This window comes from Pleurodeles waltl, chromosome 1_1 (assembly GCF_031143425.1).
Source record: "Pleurodeles waltl isolate 20211129_DDA chromosome 1_1, aPleWal1.hap1.20221129, whole genome shotgun sequence".
Classification (NCBI taxonomy): domain Eukaryota; kingdom Metazoa; phylum Chordata; class Amphibia; order Caudata; family Salamandridae; genus Pleurodeles; species Pleurodeles waltl.
The window spans coordinates 762,351,121-762,373,693 of record NC_090436.1 but is presented as its reverse complement, the minus strand read 5'-3'; the positions used below and the strand labels follow the sequence as shown (position 1 = coordinate 762,373,693).

At 51.3% G+C, this 22,573-nt stretch overlaps 1 protein-coding gene across 3 annotated transcripts in view; it reads right to left on the bottom strand.

Moving 5' to 3' along the window:
* The window catches only part of CNTNAP4 (contactin associated protein family member 4), a 2,124,586-nt gene that overhangs the window by 169,150 nt on the left and 1,932,863 nt on the right, over positions 1-22,573 (bottom strand). The window lies entirely within an intron of this gene.

Below are 22,573 nucleotides of genomic sequence, written 5' to 3'. Positions count from 1 at the left end.
GCCAGGTGGCACCCCACATCCTGACGGTGCCAGGGTAGTGCCTTTGGAGGCTGCCGTCTCTGGCCTCTCGCGCCGGGCCTTGCCTTTCTTGGTTTTCTTCCCAAGGGGTGGGCTGGCTGTCCCTTTACTGCTGGCCGATGTTGCTGCCCTTGAAGGTGGTGGACTCCAATATCCCTGTACTATGGACCTTGTAGGTCCAGGGGTTGTGGTGGCTGAGGTGCTGATTGGACTCTTACGAGATGGAGGGGGTGGGTCAGGTGATGGAAAGAGGTTAATTTTGGACAGGAAAAACTTTTTAGGAGCAGTGGGAAGGGTAGGTGCAGTGGGTATGGGAGTGGAGGAAGAGGATGTGGTTGTAGGAGAGTCAAGTGTGGTGTCTTTGGCTGCAGGTGCTTGTGACGGAGGCTGTCGTGAGGTGGATGGCTGTTGGGTTGGTGGCTGCCTGCGTTTGTGTGGTTTGGAAGAGGGGGTGACAGGCACACTGGGAGAGGACACAGGGGACGTGTAAATGGCAGTGGGGGTGGTGACTGCACGTGTGCGGAGTGTTCTGGTGGGTGTGCTGGTGATGGACGTAGTGGCTGATGATGTTGTGCATGGAAGTGTGAGTGGAGACGTCACAGGGAGGGAGGAGGGAGACGAGGAGGAAGGGGACACAGAGGAGGCAGTGGCTGTTGGTATGTCTGCATGTGGCTGTTGCTTGTGTGAATGCTTGTGTGATTTGTGGTGCTTATGTCTGGATGAGCTGGCCTTGGGTGTTGAGGTGTGTGCAGGCTGGTCTGTAGGTGTGTCTGGGATAGGCAGAGGAACAGGGGAGTGGGACTGGGTGGAGGAAGTTGGAGGAGGGAGGCAGGAGACAGGGACAATGGCTGCCGTCAGTGCTGAGGCCAGAGCGTTGAACGATCGCTGATGGGCAGCCTGACCCGAATGAATGCCCTCCAGGTATGCATTGCTCCGGTGCACCTCCCTTTCTACCCCCTGGATGGCATTCAAAAGGGTAGACTGCCCAACAATGAGCGTCCTGAGGAGGTCAATGACCTCCTCACTGAGGGCAGCAGGGGTAACTGGGGCAGGTCCTGAGGTGCCTGGGGCGAAGGAGATGCCCGCCTTCGTGTGCGAGCGGGCACGGGGGGATCGCAGAGGGGCTGCTGGGAGGGCAGAGCTGGTGCACTGGGTGGCAGCTGTACCTGTTGTTGCGGTGGGCACCCTTCCGAGGACGTGTCTGTGTCGCTGATGTCTCCTTGTGTCCCCGTTGTGGAGCTCCCCTCGTCCTCCGTCTCACTGGTGAACTCAGAGTCGGTTGCATGGCCCTCCAGGGCCATGTGAGATGCAGCTCCCTCGTGCTCCGATGCCACTTCTCCTCCGCCTGATGATGCTAATGCACACATGAACAGGAAGAGCAGCAAAAAAGGGGGGGGGAAATGAAGACATGTTGAGTGCATCCATTGGCAACACAGTTGGCGGAGAGGACAGACACAGAAGCCCCCTGCACTACGCCGCGCACTTGGGGTACACTACTCAATCATTGGGACTTGGCCTACAAGCCTATGGACGACAACTGCACACATAGGTGACACAGGGCCATGGATAGCTGTACTTGGCACCCTACAGAGATGTGGGGCGGGGGCACAGGGCCATGCCTTACGGAGGGGCCTAGCCTACAGAAATCGCCCTGGCCTAGGGATACCCACAGCCCTCCTCCCCCACCCAGACACCTCCACTGCGCGCTAAGATAGCAGAATGTGCTGGTACTCACCCCCTTGTGTCTGCTGTGATGTCCTCACGCGCCCATCCAAATCTGGGTGGGCCACCGCCAGGATCCGAGACATCAGGGGGGTCAATTGACGAGTGGCACCCCTCCTACGTTGGTAGGCCATCCCCAGCAGAGCCTCCGCGGTCTTCCTGCTCCCGCGGCAGATGTCCTCCCACCTCTTGCGGCAGTGGGTGCCCCGTCTGTTGTGGACCCCCAGGGTCCGGACGTCCTTGGCGATGGCACGCCAAATGTCGATTTTCTGATGGGCGCTGACCTATGTGACATGTACAGGGGGAGAAATAACATTAGTATGATTTTCTGCATGCTCGATGTGAGTGGCCCCCCATCCCCACCCTTGCCATGTGGCACATGCTCTCATCCGTCCTTTGATGCATGCCTCAAACGCTCCCCTCCCACCATCTTTCATCCACCCGACTCAACACAGGCATTGCCCCCAAAGCATGCTCCCAGTGTACTTACCTGTTGGTCTGGAGGACCGTAGAGTAGCGCATACTGGGGGAGGACCCCATCCACGAGTTTCTCCAATTCTTCAGAAGTGAAGGCAGGGGCCCTTTCCCCAGTCGCAGCAGCCATTGTATCTTCCAGACCGAGCTCACAGCAGCACTTGCAGTATAGGTCCTCTCCTGTGGATGATCAGGTCTCGAGTGATTAAGCAGATAGAAAATGGCGGTCACGTCCGCGGCGGTGCGTACCGCGGCGGTGCGTACCGCGGCGGTGCGTATCGCGGCGGTGCGTCCCGAGACCGCCGGCGCACTTAGTCATTGGCTCCTTAAACGCATAGGTTTCAATGTTAACCAATGCGGGTTTGCGCCGCGGTCTTCGACCGCCTACCGCCACGGTGTGCCACGCCAGCGCATTGACCTCACATCCCATTGTCGCACTTCACAGGTCAGGCAGCCGCCATTTCAAGGGCCCACATGGCTTAATTTCTACTGCGTCACACATGCCTAGGCCTTGCATCGACACTCATACAAGCCATTCAATGCATAGAGAATCGTGTACTGTGCAAGCTGTGGGAGCTTACCTGTGGGTTGATTGACTCTGTGCTCGCTGTTGTCCTTCCTAGGCACCGTCCGCTGGGACTTGCGAGGAGATGGAGGAATGTTCCTGTGTACAGACCGCTGGTGGACCTGTCGACAATGGAGGAACGACATGTCATTCTGACATACAGGCTTGACCGAGCCACTATATATGAACTGTGTGCCCAGCTGGAGGCAGACCTGATGTCACCCATCCGCCAACCCACAGGGATCCCCCCTCTAGTGCAGGTGCTGTCAGTACTCCATTTCTTAGCAAGTGGGTCCTTTCAAACAACAGTGGCCATTTCATCAGGGATGTCTCAGCCTATGTTTTCCAAGGTGTTGTCCAGAGTGTTGTCTGCCCTGCTCAAACACATGCGGAGATACATCGTCTTCCCTGAGGTGGGGGATTTGCCTACAGTGAAGGGTGATTTCTATGCCCTTGGACATATTCCCAACATCATTGGTGCCATTGATGGGACACATGTGGCTTTGGTACCCCCCAGTGAAAGTGAACAGGTGTACAGGAACAGAAAAAGTTATCATTCCATGAATGTCCAGGTGGTCTGTTTGGCTGACCAGTACATCTCCCATGTAAATGCCAAGTTCCCTGGGTCAGTGCATGACGCGTACATCATGCGAAATAGCAGCATCCCTTATGTGATGTAACAACTGCGGAGACACCGTGTGTGGCTAATTGGTGACTCAGGTTACCCCAACCTGTCGTGGTTACTGACCCCAGTGAGGAATCCCAGGACAAGGGCAGAGGAACGCTACAATGAGGCCCATGGGCGAACTAGGAGGATTATAGAAAGGACCTTCGGCCTCCTGAAGGCCAGGTTTAGGTGCCTGCATATGACAGGTGGATCCCTAATGTACTCACCAAAGAAGGTGTGCCAGATCATCGTGGCCTGCTGTATGCTTCACAACCTGGCATTGCGACGCCAGGTGCCTTTTCTGCAGGAGGATGGTCCAGATGGTGTTGTTGAAGCAGCTGTGGAGCCTGCGGAGAGTGAAGAGGAGGAAGACGAAGAGGACGACACAGACAACAGGGACACAGTGATACAGCAGTATTTTCAATAACACACAGGTAAGAATCAACACCGGCATTTTACATTTACTTACAGTCTCCTGCCTCTCTACTGTCTGTCCTTTTCACCCAGTGGATGCTAACAGAGTTGTGACTTTCCCTTCCAATTTCAGAGATGTGGGCCCCACTGCGTGACCTCTGCTTTGTTTGCCCATGGACTACAGCTGTGTGACAGTGGTATGTTGTCATCACAATGTAACTGGTCATTTTTGCACGTTTATGTCCAATACATATTTTCAACAAAAAAAGGCAGACTCCAGATTATTTGTGTGCAATAAGTGTGTTTATTAAAGTGCTAAATTGTGGGACATGGTTGAAAATCGGTAATGGGTGATGGTGGAGGAATGTCCATGGCAGAGTCCAGATTCTCAGTCTCACAGGTGCATTGTCCATATGTCTGTGGAAGGTGGAGCAGGGGCAGTTTAAGGTTGGACAGGGTGACAATGTGGGACAGTGGGATGACATCAGGGGGTATCCTTTCCTGGGGGGGGTCTTAGCATCCTACTCTGTCTTCTTCCTAGATCTAAGGCCCTGCTTGCGGGGTGGTTCTTCTTCTGCAGGAGGTGGGGTTCTGGTGGCAGGTTGTTGCTGTGTCGGGGCCTCCTGTCCACTAGCGCCGGCGGAGGTGGTAGGCTGTTCCTGGTCCATGCTAGTGACAGGGGCCCTTTGTGGTGCCACATGGTCCCGCAACGTGGTGACAATCTGGTTGAGAGCCAGAACGATGGTGCCCATTGCGGAACTAATGTTTCTCAGTTCTTCCCTGAACCCCATAAACTGTTCCTCCTGCAGTACCTGGATCTCCTGGAACCTGGCCAGGACCATCGTCATCGTCTCCTGGGAGTGGTGGTATGCTCCCATGATGGAGGTGAGGGCCTCGTGGAGAGTGGGTTCCCTGGGCCTGTCCCCCCCTGTCGCACAGCAGCCCTCCCAGTTCCCCTGTTTCCCTGGGCCTCTGTCCCCTGGACCGTGTGCCCACTACCACTGCCCCCAGGTCCCTGTTGTTGTTGGGGTGGTGGGTTAACCTGGGTGCCCTGTAGTGGTGGACACACCGCTGATTTACGTGTCCTGGAGACAGAGGCATGGGCCCGCTGGGTGGGTGCTGTGCTGGTGTTCCCAGAGGGGGGTAGGTCTGCTGTAGCCTGTGGCTGTCTGAGGGGAACCGACTGTCCCGAAGTCCCCGATGGGCCAGGCTGGTCATCTGGGTCCAGGGAGACAGAGCTGCTGTCATCACTGGGGGCCTCTTCTGGGGGTGGGATGGACATTTCTGGACCCTCCTGGGCGATGTGGTGGCGTTCGGGTCCTGCAGGGGTAGAAGAGTATGGTTATTGCTTCTCTGTGTGCCATAGCGTGCAATGGGTGGGTGCGCGTGTACCCCAGTGCTGGCATTCCTTTGTGGGGGCTGTTGTGACAGCGGTTTGTGGGGGAGATGGGTATGTGCAGTGGGCATGCTTAGGTGATGGCTGTCGATGGTTTGTGGTGGCATGCAGGGTTTGGTGTTGGGTTGGGTGGGTTGTGATGGTGAGACATTAGCAATGAGGATGTGTGATGGGGGTGAGGGTGGGGGTATGATTTGGCATGCCGGTGGGTGGGGGGGGATGAAGTAGTTGAGATTCGACTTACCAGAGTCCATTCCTCCGCCTACTCCTGCGAGGCCCTCAGGATGCAGGATGTTCAAGACCTGTTCCTCCCATGTTGTAAATTCGGGGGGTTGAGGTGGGGGTCCGCTGCCAGTCCGCTGCACCGCGATGTTGTGCCTGGATACCATGGAACGCACCTTCCCCCGTAGGTCGTTCCACCGCTTTCTGATGTCGTCCCGATTTCGTGGATGCTGTCCCACAGCGTTGACCCTGTCCACTATTCTTTGCCATAGCTCCATCTTCCTGGCAATGGTGGTGTGCTGCACCTGTGTCCCGAAAAGCTGGGGCTCTACCCGAACTATATCCTCCACCATGAACCTGAGTTCTGCGTCTGAGAACCTGGGGTGTCTTTGGGGTGCCATGGGGTGGTGTGGATGAGGTGTGGGGTGGTGTTTGCGGTGATGAGTGTGGTGAGTGTAGTGGTGTGTGGTGTTTTGTGCGTGGTTGTTGTGTGGGTGATGGTGTAGTGTGCCTCTGTGTGATGGTGTTCTCTATTCTGTGCTGTCTCTCTCTGGGCTTCTTCTCTGATTTGTGGTCGTAGGGGTTTGTGGGTGATGTGGGTGTGTGTTTTATAGTTAATTGGGTGTGTGGGAGTGTTGTGTGTATGTGTCTCAGGTGTGTGTATTTCAAATTGTCCAATGTGGCTGTGTTTTGGAGCTGTATGTGTATTTTGAGCGCGGCGGTGTGTACCGCCAATGGAATACCGCGGTTGAAAGACCGCCGCGTGGATTCGTGGATCGTAATGACATGGGCGTTTTTCTGTTGGCGTGACGGTGGAGGTTTGGTCTTCGCCAGTTTAACGCTGGCCGTTGGTGTGGCGGACTTTTGTTGATGTCGGGTTTTTGGCGGTTTGCCTCTTGTGCGTCAGAATGACCATGGCGGTTTACCGCGACCGCGGCGGTGTTGTGGTGGCCTTCTGACCGGCGGTAAGCGCCTTTTACCGCCGAGGTCAGAATGACCCCCATAGTCTGCTTTCTGACAGTGGGACCTTTCAAACAGCCCCCACTGTCAGAAAATGGAGTTTTCATCTACCTTCCCTGCATACAGATATGCATGTAGGGAAGACAGATGAAAACATTGCTCCAGCAAACAGGTAGCTGCAATGAAAAGCAGCTACCTGTGTGATGGAGCAATGCTGGCTCACAAAGGAGCCTGCTGGAACCACAGGGGAGGGCTTGGGCTCCCCCCGCCATCCCATATGGCCCGTAAAGGGCAAAAGAGAAAGAATGGGCAGTAACAGCGGGGTAGGCCTTGGGGATCCCCCACAGTCCCAGATAGCCTGTAAAGGGCAATAAAAGGGCTTTTTAAAAAAAAAAATACAATAAGATAGTCTAATAGTTATGGTGAGAGACTTTCACACTGAGAGTTGAGGGTTTGACTCCAGGTGTATCCGTAGTCATTTTTCTCCTTTATTTTTTTTCTTCAACTGCAAATGTTAAAGGCTCATACTGAAAGGTGATCTTACTCTTTTTAATTTACAAATAAATTTTTCTCTTAAATTTTTGCAGAAATGTCTCATTCTAAGTACATCATCCATCGAAGCCTAAAAGCTCTCTATCTCTCTCCCTCTCACTCTCTTTCTCTCTCTCTTTAAGTCTCTTTCTCCTACTCACACACCCACTCAGACCCTTATGCAGCCATACACAGACCCATTTAGACATTCATGCACCCATTCAGAGACCCATTCAGACCCTCATGCATCCACTCACAGACCCACTCAGACACTCATGCAGTCAATCACAGACCCACTCAGACTCTCACACAGCCACTCACAGACCCACTGATACCCTCATGCACCCTCTCACAGACCTGCACAGAAACTGACACACTGACTAAGAATCTGATGCATGCCCTCTCCATCCATAAAGACCCTCAAAGTCACTCACATCCCTAAATACACCCTCTTACACCTATTCTCACACCCAGAGAGACAGGCTGTGGCAAACTCCAGCGGCGCACAGTGTGGGGTTTTGTGGTTAGCGGGGTTGACCACAGGGTCTAGCCACAAGTCAGGCCTTGCACGCAACTCCTTCCAAGCAAGGGCAAAGGCACAGTTCTTATATAGGCCCCAGGGCCTGGGACTGGGTGGCCAACTGCCACCGCAGCCATAGGCCATGCGCAGCAGTGACTAGATTAACATATAGTAATTAAAATTACTATGCATTAAAAAAACTGAAATTCACTGAAAAAAAACAAAGGTTACAGGGATGTTATAGTTAGGAAATAAATATTTTTAAAAACATAGAAATTCACTTAAAAAACCAATGGTTATGTGGACCTTATAGTTATGCTAACATTTTAAATGTACGAAACCATAGAAAGTCACAAGTTATAGTTAGTGTTATCTCAATTAGCTGTAACTCGTGCCCTAAGGTAACTATAATAGGAAAGTCTTCCTTTTTTCCCTGGTCACCCCCAAACCTTTTGACTGATACTGGTGGCTACTGACTATGACTGTGCCCTGGGTACTGCTAACTAGTCCCAGGGTCAGTACTTTGTGCAAAATGGATTATGCAAATTAGACTAATTACAATTAGCTGTACCAGCCCACCTATAAGTCCCTGGTATTTGGTTGGGCATGTAGGTTTAGGGACCCTAGCAAAGGTGGTGCACCCGTACATGCCCTATTGTAGCGCCCAGTGTCATCTTAAAGGAAGGCCTGCCTTGCTGGCTGCTTTTAAGTTAAAGTTAACCCCAAATTCAACTTTGGATTTAAAAGTACTTCCAAAGTCCTAAGCTACCATATTTTTAAAATATGTCACCCCTAAGGTATGCCCTAAGTTCCCCCAGGGATGGGTGCAGTGAACAATAAGCAGGGACTTTGTAAAGATGTTTTATAAGCCCCGGTGAGGAAAAAATAGCTACATTTGTTTTCCCTGTTGTGGTGAATGAGCTCCATAGGCTAACATGGAGAGCCTTTATTTTAAAATAATAAAGTCTTATTTTGCATAGGAAGGAGCTAAATATGGCATGTATAGTATCAAAATAAACATTATTATAAATCCAACAACTTGCCACTGTTGAATTTAATATAACGTGTACCTAGAAAGAGTTTTAGAACTCTTCCTAAAAGATATCAACTTCAGCACTGTAGTGCCCTTCTCTGATTGGACCTAGTGGGGGTTTCTGGCCTATTGCTAAGTGTAGGTATTTACCTGCTCTTACAAATAATCCACTTTCCAACAAGTATAACTCGCACACTCACCATGCACTGCTAATTACCCAAAAAATGAAGGCACTAATGACATCTTTGATTACATCACTGATAATATCAATGTAATATCTGTAGCAAAAGTTTTGATGAAGAACTGTGCATCGCGGGGACGTGAGTTGTAGTTATCTTAGAGCACGAGTTATAGTTACTTAGGATAACTTCAACTATAACAGGTGAATTTCTATGGTTTTGTATGTTTAAAATGTGAGCCTAACTATAACGTCCCTGTAACCTTTGATTTATATATACTGTATATATATATATATATATATATATATATATATATATATATTACCTAGTGGCAGTTAGGACCTTGTTCTCATAGAAAAAGTGTCTTTTGACTTGCCTATATCTTTGGCATCGTTTGACAAATTTTCACAACACTTTCCCCAAAAGTGTCCTGGTGTACATGGAAAGTTTCAAGGTGATTCATCAAGCGGGAGCTGAGAAAAATGGGGGGTCAAAAAGTTGTGTTTCCCATGCTAACTCCCATAGGGCATTTGAATATGACTACAACCTGAACCACTGGACGGAATTACACCAAATTTGGAAGAATGCTAGCTTTGCATCATAGATTGTGCTTTTGCTTATTTTGTGTATATACATTTGGTAGTTTTTGAGATATTAAAGGGAAAATACATTTGTATATCTAGGCCCACGGATCCTCCCCGATGAGTTTGCGAATAATGATAACCTTTTGCAGGGAAATGCAGAGCTCTGATTGGTTGCGACACCTCAACCTGAAAAAAAAACAGTTAAAAAATAGAAAAGGGCCTTGGGTTGGAATACCCTGACCCCCGGCTTTGTTCTTGGTGTCCCAGGGGGACTCCAGCAAGGTGAAAAATAACTTTATTTATATTTTTTGATTCAAACTAGTGAAATTTGCTAATTTGTGGCACTAAAAGTTAAAAAACAAGAATTGTTTTTTCTAAAGCTCCCTTAGAGGGCCAGGTCCTGGGGGCATTATCATTGTGAATGCAGGTGGTGCCATACCCCCCACAGCCCCAGGGACTGCCAACTCCCCGGGGCTTTTATAATATTGAGTGCAGGGGGGACATGCACCCCCCTTTGCAGCCAGGGGGAACACCACATCCCTGTGGCTTTCAACTTCATGAGTGTGAAGGGGCCATGCAGCCCCCTCCACAGCCCTGGGAACCGGCACCTCCCCGGGGCTTAGCTTTAAATCTGAGTGGGAGGGCGCAGGGACTGGCTCCAATCAGGGCCCTGTGGCCAACCTCCGCTGTGCATGACCAAAGGCCGTGTGCAGTATAGGCTTGGATTGTTATAGGGGTTGGCCGCAGGGCCTGGCTTGTGGCCAGACCACCACCGCCCATAGCCAAAGGCCATTAGCGGTGGTGGTTGAATTAATGTAGAGTAATGAAAATGACTCTACATTTTTTTTCAAAACCATAGGAATTCACAGGAAATTGAGTTAAAAGAACCTTAGCTAGAGCCCTACAGTAACTATGACTCACACCCTCGCCATGCACTGCTAATTACCTCAGATAATACAGCAGAGAACTTCTATGACATCCTTAAAAGTATAAATGAAACATTAGCTGTAAAAATTTTGAAGAAAAAGCTGTACATGGCGGGACATGAGGTATAGCTATCTTAGGGTGGATGTTTTAGTTACTTTAAAGAATTCTAACTATAACTGCTGAATTTCAATGGTCTTGTACGAGTACATTCAGAACCTAACTATAACATACCTGTAAACTTTGTGTTTTTTCAGTGGGGAAAAAAATGTATATATATATATATATATATATACATATATATATATATATATATATACATATATATATATAGACAATGTTACCTACTGGAGGATGCCAGTAGGTAGTTATAGTTAGGACTATGTTTCCATAGAAAACCCGAACTACTGGATGGAGTTACACCAAGTTTGGCAGAAAGGTAGCTTTTGGTCTGGAAAGAAGCCTCTTTGTTTTTTTGTGTAAATCCGTTCAGCACTTTTTGAGATATTAAAGGAAAACTAAATATAGACATTTGGAGGTGCAAAGGCTTTGTAAATACTTCTGATTTTGTAAAGAGCTTTGATTGGCTGCCAACACTTCAACCAAGAAAAAAGCAACAAAAAAATAGTGAAAATTAAAAGAGGTTAGGGTATTGTTACCCTACCGCTCTAGCCTTGGTGCTGGAATCCCCCCCCCCCCCCCCCCCTCAGACGTAAAAGTATTTTTTTTTTCAAATTATGGTGAAAATTGAGGTGGATCCGCAAATTTCAGTGAAAGCACAATCTCCTGTGTTGCTTTTAATTTTGCCCCTGGGGAATTGGAGGCTTAAAAACCTGTGGCGATGATACTGAAATATGCGGAGGGACTGCGAAGTCACTTAGGCCCATATTTATACTTTTTGACGCAAAACTGTGCCAATGCAGTTTTGCGTCAAAAAAAATTAGCGCCGGCTAACGCCATTCTGAAGCACCACGCGGGCACCGTATTTATTGAATGACGTTAGCCGGCGTTAGCCGCCGGTGCCGTCTGGTGTGCGTTCAAAAAACGACGTACACCAGGCAGCGCCGGCGTAGGGGGATATGGGGCTTGGGCGTCAAGAAATGGGGCAAGTCAGGTTGAGGCAATTTTTTCGCCTCAACCCGATTTGCGCCATTTTTTACGACTCCCAACCCCCATAGAAATGACTCCTGTCTTAGCAAAGACAGGAGTCATGCCCCCTTGCCCAATGGCCATGCCCAGGGGACTTCTGTCCCCTGGGCATGGTCATTGGGCATAGTGGCATGTAGGGGGGCACAAATCAGGCCCCCCTATGCCACAAAAAAATAAAAATAAAATACTTACCTGAACTTACCTTAATGTCCCTGGGATGGGTCCCTCCAGCCTTGGGTGTCCTCCTGGGGTGGGCAAGGGTGACAGGGGGTGTCCCTGGGGGCATGGGAGGGCACCTCTGGGCTCCTTCAGAGCCCACAGGTCCCTTAACGCCTGCCTTTTGCAGGCACTAAAAAACAGCGCAAAAGCGGCCGTACGTCATTTTTTTTGACCCGCCCACTCCCGGGCGTGATTTTTGCCCGGGAGTATAAATCCGACGCACATGCTTCGGAGTCGATTTTTTAGACGGGAACGCCTACCTTGCATATAATTAATGCAAAGTAGGTGTCCACGCTAAAAAATGACGCTAACTCCATGGACTTTGGCGCTAGACGCGTCTAGCGGCAAAGTATAAATATGGAGTTAGTTTTGCGTCAAAATTGCGTAAAAAAAAAACGACGCAATTCCGGCGCAAATGGAGTATAAATATGCCCCTTAGTGCCCCAGGGACCACCACCTCCCCAGGGCAAAACAGTAACATCTAGTGGAGGAAGCCTGTATCACCTCCCTTGCAACCCCGAGAACTACCACCGCCTCACGGCTAATATGGAATTATTGCAGAGGGGCCCACGTGGTCCCCCCCGCCCCATTGACTGCCACCTCACCATAAAAATAATGAAGGGGGTCTGTCACGGAACCCTGGGCCAGAGGACCACACCTCCCTTGGACTAAATTGAAATGCTGGAGGGGGACACGTAGCCGCCTCATGGCTCAATAATGGCCCTGGGAACTTCTCTTCTTGACCCCCTTAGCTCCCCACTACTGTCACCATGTGTGCACCATGTGTGCGCCATATTTAAAATACAGCACAACATGGCACAGGGTAGGGGGCAATAGTGTCAGAATTTTTTATGCTGATACTGTTATGGGCTAGTGCCAAAACACTTTGTCCCTATCTAGGTCAGCGTGGATCGCACTGCACAAATCCTATGCTTAAAAACGTTACTAGATAAACATACATTTGAGATTAACAAATCTAGAGTGTTGCTGGTGTTGCATGGAACCCCTTACTGTCTGCTCTCCACCTAAACTTGGGAACTACCCAGAGTTCTCTGTTTTTTTTGCATAATGTATTAATAATGCATTACTCTAACCCTGAAAGGGATTTGTTTTGGCTTAAACTGAGTGCTCCCTTGTGTCTGGACAAAGCTAAACCCCTCTGAAGAACTATAATGATAGGGAAACACAAGTCCGGGATTGCTTTTACTTGTTTGAGGTGGTTTGAATGGTATTTTACGAGTCCAAAGGTGTAATACTGTATCTGGAGTGGTGAATTTCTTTTGTGATTTTACAGCTTGGCGTTGGATGGCACTGGGTCAATTCTATGCTTAAAGATTTTGCTATACAAATGGCAAAATACTTTGTCCCTATCTAGCTCGACGTGGATAGCACTGCGCTAATCCTATGCTTATTGAAGCTCCGCTCCACCTAAACTTGGGAACTAAATATATACATATACAATTTTCACCTGATTCAAGCAAAGGCTCTGACCCTACAAGGGCTTAGTGCAAATTAATTTATTCACATTGATTACCATAATGCATTTCAGCTGAAACAGCACCCTTGTTCCCATGCTAAGCTCTGCAATGAGAGAATCTATTAAATTAATCATTAATCACTTGATCATCTTGCATCGACAGAAAAGAAATACTTGGGAATGCCTAAATTATGTGCAAATAATAACGTGTAACATAAATTAAATGCAATATATTTCTACAGGTATCACATGCCCGACATAGAAAAAATACTTGATTTCAAATTGTCAAATCAAATACATTTAAGCACATGGTGTGCTCAATATTTAAAATCCAATTTTTTCTATTGGTACATGTTTCTTATTAAGTTGTCACATAAGACATTTAGGGGGTCATTCTGACCCTGGCAGTCAGTGTTAAAGCGGCGGCCAACCCGCCAACAGGCTGGCGGTCCAAAAAATTGAATTCTGACCCTGGCGGGAACCGCCAACACACGCCGCCGCTTTAACACTCCGACCGCCACGGCGGCACAAACAAACAGCGCGGCAGTCACCGCCAACAGCCAGGCGGCAGACAATGTACCGCCCACCCTATCACAACTCACCAATCCGCCACCTTTTCCGGGGCGGGAGCCTCGCCGATAAAAACACGGCGGAAACAGACATTTCCAATGGAAAACGCTCACCTCGACACACTCCACGGGGAATCGGGACAGCATGGAACCGGAACTCCACATCCTCCCAGCCATTGCCTTCCTGCTCTTCTTCCAGGATCACGAACGTCGCCGCAGACGACAACGGTGAGTACTGCACCTACGACACAGGGGAGGGGGGAGGAGGAAAGGTTACGGGCACACACATACGCCACACACCCACCCCCACCGAAATACCTACACACCAATGCAGATTGAAAAGTCAGAGTGACACCCCCAAACCCCCAAAACAAAAATGCAAAGACAAAAGGCAATGATTGTAAAAACAGAACTATATTATATCAATAATTAAGTATAGCGAACTTACCAATATATAAAGAATTAATACACATCTAGAACTATATATATACAAGTAGCAAAAGTCCGGCACAGTTTTGCAAAGTCCAAATGTCCGTGGGCCAATGTGCAGCAACACATGGGCAAAGCCCACACACGAGATCGAGTCCATTGGAGAGAACACTGCTGGGGCATCACAAAAATAAAATACTGGCACCTCAGGGGGAAGGGAAGGGGGGGCACCTCAGCCACATGAGTCCACGACACCAGATCCACGAAGGGCCTCCATGCCCACTGTGCCATCCTGGGGAGTGCAAAGCCACAGTCTCTCAAGTCTCTACAGTGGGTGGATTGCCCACTGTGCCATCCTCGGGGGTGCAAAGCCACAGTCCATCAGGTGGATTACAGAGTCCACTGGTCATGGAGGAGGCATGGTGGGCAGAGTGACTCGTGAAGCCCTGCCCGACACAGAACCGGGCCTGCCAATGGGCCAGCGGTGCTTGACAGGAGGGCCCAGCGGAGCGGTGCTTGACAGGAGGGCCCAGCGGAGCGGTGCTTGACAGGAGGGCCCAGAGGAGCGGTGCTTGACAGGAGGGCCCAGCGGAGCGGAGCTTGACAGGAGGGCCCAGCGGAGCGGTGCTTGAGATGAGGGCCCAGCGGAGCGGTGCTTGAGATGAGGGCCCAGCGGAGCGGTGCTTGAGATGAGGGCCCAGCGGAGCGGTGCTTGACAGGAGGGCCCTGTTCAGCGGTGCCTGTCTTGGCGGGGCCCTGTTCAGCGGTGCTTCTCACGGCGGGGCCCTGTTCAGCAGTGCTCCTCACGGCGGGGCCCTGTTCAGCGGTGCTCCTCACGGCGGGGCCCTGTTCAGAGGTGCCTTTCACGGCAGGGCCCTGTTCAGCGGTGCTTCTCACGGCGGGGCCCTGTTCAGCGGTGCTCCTCACGGCGGGGCCCTGTTCAGTGGTGCTCCTCACGGCGGGGCCCTGTTCAGCGGTGCTTCTCACGGCGGGGCCCTGTTCAGCGGTGCCCTTCACGGCGGGGCCCTGTTCAGCGGTGCTCCTCACGGCGGGGCCCTGTTCAGCGGTGCTTCTCACGGCGGGGCCCTGTTCAGCGGTGCTCTTCACGGCGGGGCCCTGTTCAGCGGTGCTTCTCACGGCGGGGCCCTGTTCAGCGGTGCTTCTCACGGCGGGGCTCTGTTCAGCGGTGCTCTTCACGGCGGGGCCCTGTTCAGCGGTGCTTCTCACGGCGGGGCCCTGTTCAGCGGTGCCCTTCACGGCGGGGCCCTGTTCAGCAGTGCTTCCCACGGCGGGGCCCTGTTCAGCGGTGCTCTTCACGGCGGGGCCCTGTTCAGCGGTGCTTCTCACGGCGGGGCCCTGTTCAGCGGTGCTTCTCACGGCGGGGCCCTCTTCAGCGGTGCCTGTCTTGGCGGGGCCCTGTTCAGCTGTGCCTGTCTTGTGTTTCGAGTGAACCACACCTGGCCAATACTTCCTGCTCAGTCAGCATCGGACCTTTCCGTTGCGGGGCCCTCCTGTGATGGATTCCTGGGACCCTGGGTCTCCTCCGATACCCCCGGAATGGGGCTGGTGGGGCCCTCATGGCCAGGTCGGCTGCTCCCTGCCTTTTGCGCTTTGCTGCCCTTGCCCTCCTTGGCAGACTCTCCGTGGCCCTTGGCTCCCTTACCCGATGTGGCAGGTGACGGTGCAAGGCTACCCTCCTTGGGGGCAGGCGTATCAGGCCTGTCGCGCCTGCCCTTCAGTTTTTTGCTCCTCTTCCCAGGGGGGGGGGGCTGGCTGTGCCTTTGCTGCTGGCCGATGTCCCTGCACAAGGAAAGGGCGGACTCCAAAAACCAGGCACGACGTTCTTGGGAGTTGCTCGGCTGGTGGTGGCTGAGGTGTTTTTGGAACTCTTACGAGATGGAGGGGGTTGGTCAGGTGAGGAAAAGAGGTCCAGTTTATAGAGGATTACTTTTTTAGGAGCCATGGGAAGGGTAGCTGGAGTGGGTATGGGAGTGGAGGAAGAGGATGTGGTTGTAGGAGAGTCAAGTCTGGTGTCTTTGGGTGCAGGTGCTTGGGATGGAGGCTGACGTGAGGTGGATGGCTGTTGGTTGGGTGCCTGCCTGCGTTTGTGTGGTTTGGAAGCGGGGGTGACAGACACACTGGGAGAGGACACAGGGGACGTGTTCATGGCAGTGGGGGTGGTGACTGCACGTGTGCGGACTGGTGTGGAGGGTGTGCTGGTGATGGGTGTACTGGCTGATGGTGGTGTGCATGCAGGTGTGAGTGTAGACGTCACAGGGAGGGAGGAGGGAGACGAGGAGGTGGGGGACACAGAGGAGGTAGTGGCTGTTGGCATGTCTGCATCTGTATGTTGCTTGTGTGAATGCTTGTGTGTTCTGTGGTGCTAATGTCTGGATGAGCTTCCCTTGGGTGTTGAGGTGTGTGCAGGCTGGTCTGTAGGTGTGGATGGGATAGGCAGAGGAACAGGGGAGTGGGACTGGGTGGAGGGAGTTAGAAGAGGGAGGCTGGAGACAGGGACAATCGCTGACGTCAGTGCTGAGGCCAGAGCGTTGAACGATCGCTGCTGGGCAGCCTGACCAGAATGAAGGCCCTCCAGGTATGCATTGCTTTGATGCACCTCCCTCTCCACACCCTGGATGGCATTCAAAAGGGTAGACTGCCCAACAATGATGGTCATCAGGAGGTCAATGACCTCCTCACTGAGGGCAGCAGGGGTGACTGGGGCAGGGCCTGAGGTGCCTGGGGCGAAGGAGATGGCCGCCTTCCTGGCCGTGCGGGCACGGGTCGAAGGCCGAGGGGCTGCTGGGAGGGCGGAGCTGGTGCGCTGGGTGGCGGCTGTACCTGTAGTATCGGTGGGCACGGATGTTGCCGCCACCGCAAGGGAGCTCCCATCCGAGGACGTGTCGGTGTCACTGACGTCTGCACGGGTCCCCGTGGTGGAGCCCCCCTCGCCCTCCGTCTCACTGGTAATGTCGGAGTCCGTTGCATGGCCCTCTGGGGCCATGTGAGATGCAGCTCCCTCTTGCGCCGATGCCACTTCTCCTCCGCCTGATGATGCTAATGCACACATTCACCGAAAAACAAAGAAAATGGGGGGGGGGATGGAGAAATAAAGACAAGTTGAGTGCATGCATTGGGGACACCGTTGGCGGAGAGGACAGACACAGAAGCCCCCTGCACTACGCTGCGCACTTGGGGTACACTACTCATTCCCTGGGACATGCCCTACAAGCCTATGGGCGACAACTCTCCACACAGAATACACAGGTCCATGAATAGCGTTACTAGGCACCCTACAGAGGTGGGGGGCGGGGGCACAGGACCATACCTCACGGATGGGCCTAGCCTACAGTAATCGCCCTGGCCTAGGGATACCCACAGCCCTCCTCCCCCACCCAGGCACCTCCACTGCACGCAAATTTAGCTGAATGTGCTGGTACTCACCCCCTTGTGTCTGCTGTGATGTCCTCAAGCGCCCATCTAAATCGGGGTAGGCCACCGCCAGGATCCGGGACATCAGGTGTGTCAAGGTACGACTGGCACCCCTCCTAGGTTGGGAGGCCATCCCCAGCAGAGCCTCGGCGGTCTTCCTGCTCCCGCGGCGGATGTCCTCCCACCTCTTGCGGCAGTGGGTGCCCCGTCTGTTGTGGACCCCCAGGGCCCGGACGTCCTTGGCGATGGCACGCCAAATATCGATCTTTTGATGGGCGCTGACCTATGTGACATGTACAGGGGGGGAAAAGAAACATCATCACTTTTCTGCATGCTCGATGTGAGTGGCCCCCCCTCCCCAAACTTGCCAGGTGGCACATGCTCTCATCTGTCGTGCCATGCATTCATAATTCGCTCCCCTCCCCTCCATCGTACATCCACCCCACTCATCACAGGCATTGCCCTCTATGCATTGGCCCCCGTGTACTCACCTGTTGGTCTGGAGGACCGTAGAGTAGCGCATACTGGGGGAGGACCCCGTCCACGAGCTTCTCCAACTCTTCGGAACTGAAGGCGGGGGCCCTTTCCCCAGTCGCAGCAGCCATGTGAAGGCCAGGTTTAGGTGCCTGCATATGACAGGTGGATCCCTAATGTACTCACCAAAGAAGGTGTGTCATATCATCGTGGCCTGCTGCATGCTTCACAACCTGGCTTTGCAACGCCAGGTGCCTTTCCTGCAGGAGGATGGTCCAGATGGTGGTGTTGTGGCCACTGTGGAGCCTGCGGAGAGTGAAGAGGAGGAAGACGAAGAGGACGACACAGACAACAGGGAAAGAGTGATACTGCAGTATTTCCAGTAACACACAGGTAAGAATCTACTCCTGCATTTTATTATATTTGTAACAGTACTGGCTCTCTACTGTCTGACCTTTCACCCCAATGTATGGTAACTTAGTTGTGAATTTGCCTTCCTATTTCAGTGATCTGGTCCCCACGGAGTGCCCTCTGGTTTATTTCCCCATGGACTACTGCTGTGTGACACTGGTATGTTGTCATCACAATGTATTTGGACATTTTTGGTTGGTTATATCGAATACATTTGGTTTAAAAAAATAAATAGCAGACTCCAGATGGTTTTTGTGCAATAATTGTGTTTATTGAAGTGCAAAAATTGGTGGATAGTTCAAAAAGGGTGATGGGTGATGGTGGAGGCATGTCCATGGCAGAGTCCAGACTCACGTTTGCACAGGTGCATTGTCCATATGCCTGTGGAAGGTGGAGCAGGGGCAGTTCAAGGTTGGACAGGGTGAACAAGTGGGACAGTGGGATGACATCCGGGGGGATCCGTGCATGGCGGGGGTCTTGACATCCTACTCTGTCTTCTTCCTCGATCTCAGGCCTTTCTTGCGGGGTGGTTCATGTTCTGCAGGGGGTGCGGTCCGGGTGGGCCGTTGCTGTTGTGTCGGGGCCTCCTGACCACTAGCGCCGGCGGAGGTGGTGGGCTGTTCTTCCTTCATGCTAGTGGCAGGGGCCCTTTGGGGAGCCACATGGTCCCGCAATGTGGTGACAATCTGGTTGAGTGCCACCACGATTGTACCCATTGCGGAACTGATGCTGCGCATTTCTTCCCGGAACCCCATGTACTGGCCCTACCGCATGGCCTGGATCTCCTGGAACCTGGCCAGGACCGTCGCCATCGTCTCTTGGGAGTGGTGGTACGCTCCCATGATGGTGGTGAGGGCCTCTTGGACAGTGGGTTCCCTAGGCCTGTCCTCCCTCTGTCCCACAGCAGCCCTCCCAGTTCCCCTTTGTTCCTGGGCCTCTGTCCCCTGGACGGTGTGCCCACTACCACTGCCCCCAGGTCCCTGTTGTTGTTGGGGTGGTTGGTTGCCCTGGGTGCCCTGTAGTGGTAGACACACTGCTGCTTGACCTGTCCTGGAGACAGAGGCATGGGCCCGCTGGGTGGGTGCTGTGCTGGGGTTTCCAGAGGGGGGTAGGTCTGCTGGGGCCTGTGGCTGCCTGAGGGGAACCGACTGTCTAGTGGTCCCCGATGGTCCGGGCTGGTCATCAGGTTCTAGGTCGACAGAGCTGCTGTCATCACTGGGGGCCTGTTCTGGGGGTGGGATGACATTTCTGGACCCTCCGGGCCGGTGTCTTGGCGTTCGGGCCCTTCAGGGGTAAAAGAGTATGGTTATTGCTTCTGTGTGTGCCATGGCGTGCGAATTGTGGGTGCCCTTGTCCCCCAGTGCTGGCATTCCCTTGTGGGAGGAGTTGTGAGGGTGGTTTGGCGGGGGGGGATGGGTATGTGCAGTGGTCATGCTTAGGTGATGGGTGTCAATGGTTTGTGTTGTCATTCAGGGGTTGGTGTTGGTTTGGGTGGGTTGTGCTGGTGAAACATTAGCAGGGAGGATATGTCCTGGGGGGTTGGGGGTGAGGGTGGGGGTGGGGGTTGGCATGCTGGTGGTTGGGGGGGGTGAAGTAGTTGAGATTAGACTTACCAGAGTCCATTCCTCCGCCTACTCCAGCGAGGCCCTCAGGATGCAGGATGTTCAAGACCTCTTGCTCCCATGCTGTGAATTCGGGTGGAGTGCGTGGGGGTCCGCAGCCAGTCTTCTGCACAGCGATGTTGTGTCTTGACACCATCGCCCGCACCTTCCCCCGTAGGTCGTTCCAGCGCTTTCGGATGTCTTCCCGATTTCTGGGATGCTGTCCCACAGCGTTGACCCTGTCGACGATCCTTTGCCATAGGTCCGCCTTCCTGGCTATTGTGGTGTGCTGCACCTGTGTGCCGAAGAGCTGGGGCTCTACCCTAATTATTTCCTCCACCATGACCCTGAGTTCTTGGTCCGAGAACCTGGGGTGTCTTTGGGGTGCCATGGGGTGGTGTGGATGAGGTGTGGGGTGGTGTTTGTGGTGATGAGTGTAGTGGTGTGTGGTGTTTTGTGCGTAGATGTAGTGTGGGGGATGATGTTGGGTTCCTGTGTGTGTTGTGGTTTGCGTTCCCTGTGCTCTCTCTCTGTGTATTGCGCCTTGTCTCTGAATTTGTGGGGGTTTGTGGGTGATGTGGGTGTGTGTTTTATATTGTATTGATTGTGTGGGAGTGGTGTTTGTATGTGTATCAGGTGTGTGTATTTTGAATTATCCAATGTGGCTGTGTTTTGTAAAGGTGTGTGTATTTTGACCGCGGCGGTGTGTACCGCCAATGGGATACCGCGGTTGAAAGACCGCCGCGTGGATTGGTGGGTCGTAATGGCATGGGCGTATTTCTGTTGGCGTGACGGTGGAGGTTTGCTCATCTCCAGTTTATCGCTGACCGCTGATGTGGCGGCCTTCAGTGGAGGTCAGGTTTTTGGCGGTTTGGCAGTTGTGGGTCAGAATGACCGTGGCGGGTTACCGCGGCCGCGGCGGTGTTATGACGGTCTTCTGACCGGTAACTGCCTTTTACTGCCAGGGTCAGAATGACCCCCTTAATCAATCTTGTACTATACTCCCAGGTGGGTAGTCTACAATTCATCCATATATATGACAGAATTAATTGATGGTACACATTATCTGAGTGAACAATTACCTAAATTAATAGAAAAAGGCAAAATTCAAAATAAGTAAAAATGGTAAATACTAATGAATAAAGTCTATATTGGACTGCATCACTTTTCTGATGTGAAGATGTTAGGTGTCAATTATTTGCTTATCAAGACTCTATTGAGTCAGGAAAGGCGGGGGACTAAAGATGTATGGATGGCTCCTATTCAATGTTCAACCCAAATGGCATTTTTGTTTTCAGTTCAAATACGTAACAGGATTCTAATTTCCATAGTTGCACTTCCATGTTCCCACCTCTTATATTCAAAGGTCTAGCATCTATCACAAAGTATCTCATTAATTGATCATTCCTGTGATGTACTTCCTGAAAATGTTGGACAATAGAGTAACTCTGATTGCTATGTTTAATAGACAGTACATGTTGCACTATTCTATTATGTGCCTTGAGAATCGTACCTCCTACATACATTTTGAGATGGGGCACTCCGAAACATACACAGCATATTCAGTTTTGCAATGAGATGTCCCTGTTATCATTTGTTGAATTTTGTATAATGTTGAGGTGGCCTCTGATTTATTGACCCTGTACTTCCAGGCCTTGCACTTATAGCATATCACTAGTGAGCCAATTTCTAGGTATCTTCAACTCTGGGCTACGGCTCACAAGTTCCTGCCTCACTGCACTGGCTTTTCTAAAAGCCATTTGAGGATGGTTATACATGGTTTAGTCTATATCCGGTTAGCCTCTTACCAACTGCCCCTGCTTGGTCAAAATGTTTCTAATTGCCCGATGTTCCAAGCAAAAACCCATGGCCATTTTAATTACCTGGCCATCATTCTTGCTTTGTGCTTTCTTTTAAAACAGCAGGTCTTTCCTTATCCTAGAATTTTCCTTCTACTTAGCCTCATATATGATTTCTGTTTTAGTGCCCCTGGCAGTGAATCTAGTGGTCAACTCTTGCTGTGCTTGGGTCAAATACCTTTCATCACTACAATTGCATCTTGCATGTATGTTTTCAGAATACCGAATGTTGTTTATCAAATTAAGAGGATGAAAACTTTGAGCATGTAGGACTGTATTACTAACTGTCAGCCTTCTATATGTTTTTTATGTACAACCTTCCATTTTTTACATAAATGGTTAAATCCAAAAAAGTAACCTCATGATTGCTGATAGGATTGCTAAAATGTAGATTAGGACAATTGTTATTGATCTTATTCAAAAATTGTTCTGCAGAGTTTGTAGACCCTCTCCGAATTATGAACAAGTCATTTATATATTGGGACCACAAAGCCAAATTGTTGGCCTATTCTCCTGCACATTGTTCCATGACCACCTGTTCCTCACACTGGTCCATATACAAATTAACATAGCTGGGGGAGAAACAGGTGCTCATGGCAATACCCCTAATCTGCTTGTACACTTGCTTGTCAAATATGAAAACATTGTTATGTAAACACCAGTGTATTATACTCAATAACATTAGTTTAAGCTTCAAAAGAGTCAAAGGTCTAACATTTAACAGCCATGAGACCATCAGTGCGT